The following is a 2,500-nucleotide window of genomic DNA, read 5'->3' as shown; positions in this document are numbered from 1 at the left end:
AAGGAAGGAAATAGTACTTAAAATTAAATGAAATTTAGAAAAAATTTTTTAATTATAAAACAAAATCTAGAAGTTAAAAAAAAAAATCAATTATAATATGGAGAAAAGATAAAACGAAATAAGGTTCTAAAAATTAAATGATATAAAAAATATATTTTTTTTTCAATCAATGCATTCTAAAATTTTAAATTAAGTATTAAATTTGAAAAATAAAAAGTTAAATTGAAAAAGAAAATAGTGCTTCGAAATTAAATATAATTAAGAAAAAAATATTTTTAATTCTGAAACTAAATGTAGAAATTTAAAGAAAATTAATTTAAAATAGGAAAAGAGATAAAATAAGGTCCTAAAAGCTAAATGAAATACAAAATATTTTTTTCTTTTTAAAACAATAAATATAGCCATTAAAAAAGAAAATCAAATAGGAAAAAGAAAATAAGAGACACTCAGAATCAAATACTTATACATATATATTTTATTAAAGCAAAATATAAAAATTAAAAGAAAATTAACTCACAAAGATACTAAAAAGAAATAAAATAAGATACTAACAGTTTATTGTCATAAAAAAGGTGCATATATTAAAAACAGTAAAATAAAATCCAAAACCCAAAGAAAATTAAATCGAAAAAGTAAAAAAATACTCAATTAAAAAGTAGAAAAAATACGTTATTAAAAATTTAATGAAATTGAAAGTATATATTTCACTTTTTTAAACAATAAACTTTTTAAAAAAATTATATATAAATAAAATAAGTTAAATTAAAAACGATATATTTTTCCTTTTAATACATCGAAATGTAATAATTAATACGAGAAAAAGTTATAGTGAAAAAAAAACTTGCTGCGCAGGTTTCGAACCAGGATCTTCCAAAGGGAGCACCAGCGCTTTGCTCAATCGACTGCCTTGGCGACTGTTGGGGCTATGCGAGCTAGATGATATACCAGTGCTTTCTCGCTATTAACGGTGAATGAGAGAGCTGTTTCTCTAAACTTTTGTACTAGACGTGGCAATGCAATATATTTCGAAAAGGCTGCCAAATTGAGAAATTTCAGAAAGCAGTTGCATGATCAGTCACACTTTGCAAGTAAAGTGTCTTTCGAAAGAGGTTTTTTATTTCCGAAAGACGAGTCGCAGATTGCGAGTGCAGCACGGGCAAGTTGAATATATATTTCCGAAATCGATTTGCACTCTTTCAATTACAGTCACATCTTGCAACTTTTATTTCTGAAACTGATTTCCGAAATGNCGAAAGAGGTTTTTTATTTCCGAAAGACGAGTCGCAGATTGCGAGTGCAGCACGGGCAAGTTGAATATATATTTCCGAAATCGATTTGCACTCTTTCAATTACAGTCACATCTTGCAACTTTTATTTCTGAAACTGATTTCCGAAATGTGACAGAAAAGACTTTCTTTCTGTTCACACATCGAAATAAAATTTCTCCTTCTCAATTTGATAGCGAATCGCGTGGAAAACTTGAAATTTTGCCACGTCTGACACGCTCTTTACTATCGTTATTGCATTTGTGCTCGAAATGTTAGCAAAAAAATTATAAAAAATCAGTGCTATTTTTGACAAGTTAAGATTTAATATGTAGGCTATAAAACTGCATACCTAAAATTTTTCTAAGAAAAAAAATATTGATTTTTTTTTATAAGATTTAGAATTTAACATGTGCGATTTTCTTCGTTTTAAGGGAACCTTTTAATGGATTTCGACTAGTTTTCATTATGTTACATTTATTAACAGGAAAGGGAAAATTAATTCTCTTCAAAATGTCTACTTTCTCTGCACTTTGCACAAAAAAAAAATTATATAAACAAATACAAATGAAAAAAATACAGCTCCGTTAAACCTCTTAAAAATTTAATTATTTTTCGTTAAAAAAATAATTGAAAATTCGTAAAGAATTGTATTTAGTCTGTAGACCCGTTTGAATAGTAAATTTCTCGTTTGCACCACTGTGTGCGGCAACAATTCTTTGCTGTTACCAAATCGCTGGCGGAATTAAAATTCTCATTGAGTTTTGTTTGCAGTCACAAAACGAGCCAATTAATTTTCGCTTTGCTGAATGTTGAGAAGCAATGCTTAAGCGCCGCGGGAGGCAAACTTACTTAATTACATAAAATACACTTTGTATGTATGTGATTGACACATCACTTGTGGATCATCATACGTATTTACATATTATATACGTATGTATGTATGTGCATATGTAAATACAACTTCCAAGTATTAAGTAAGTTTATAATCTTATAAAGTTTTTATACGTTTTTGGCGATATAAACATTCATTTGAAAAAAATCGCGGAATAATGAGAATGATGACCAGGCAAACGTTTAAAATAATGTCCGAACTTTAAGCGGGGAAGTTGCCTCTGCTCGTCTGNTGTATGTATGTATGTATGTGCATATGTAAATACAACTTCCAAGTATTAAGTAAGTTTATAATCTTATTTAATATTAAAAGTTTTTATACGTTTTTGGCGATATAAACA

This window comes from Rhagoletis zephyria, unplaced genomic scaffold (assembly GCF_001687245.7).
Source record: "Rhagoletis zephyria isolate East Lansing unplaced genomic scaffold, Rhagoletis_zephyria_1.1 Rzeph_scaffold_15533, whole genome shotgun sequence".
Classification (NCBI taxonomy): Eukaryota; Metazoa; Arthropoda; class Insecta; order Diptera; family Tephritidae; genus Rhagoletis; species Rhagoletis zephyria.
The sequence above is the reverse complement of the archived record's forward strand: the minus strand, read 5'-3'. Positions refer to the sequence as shown.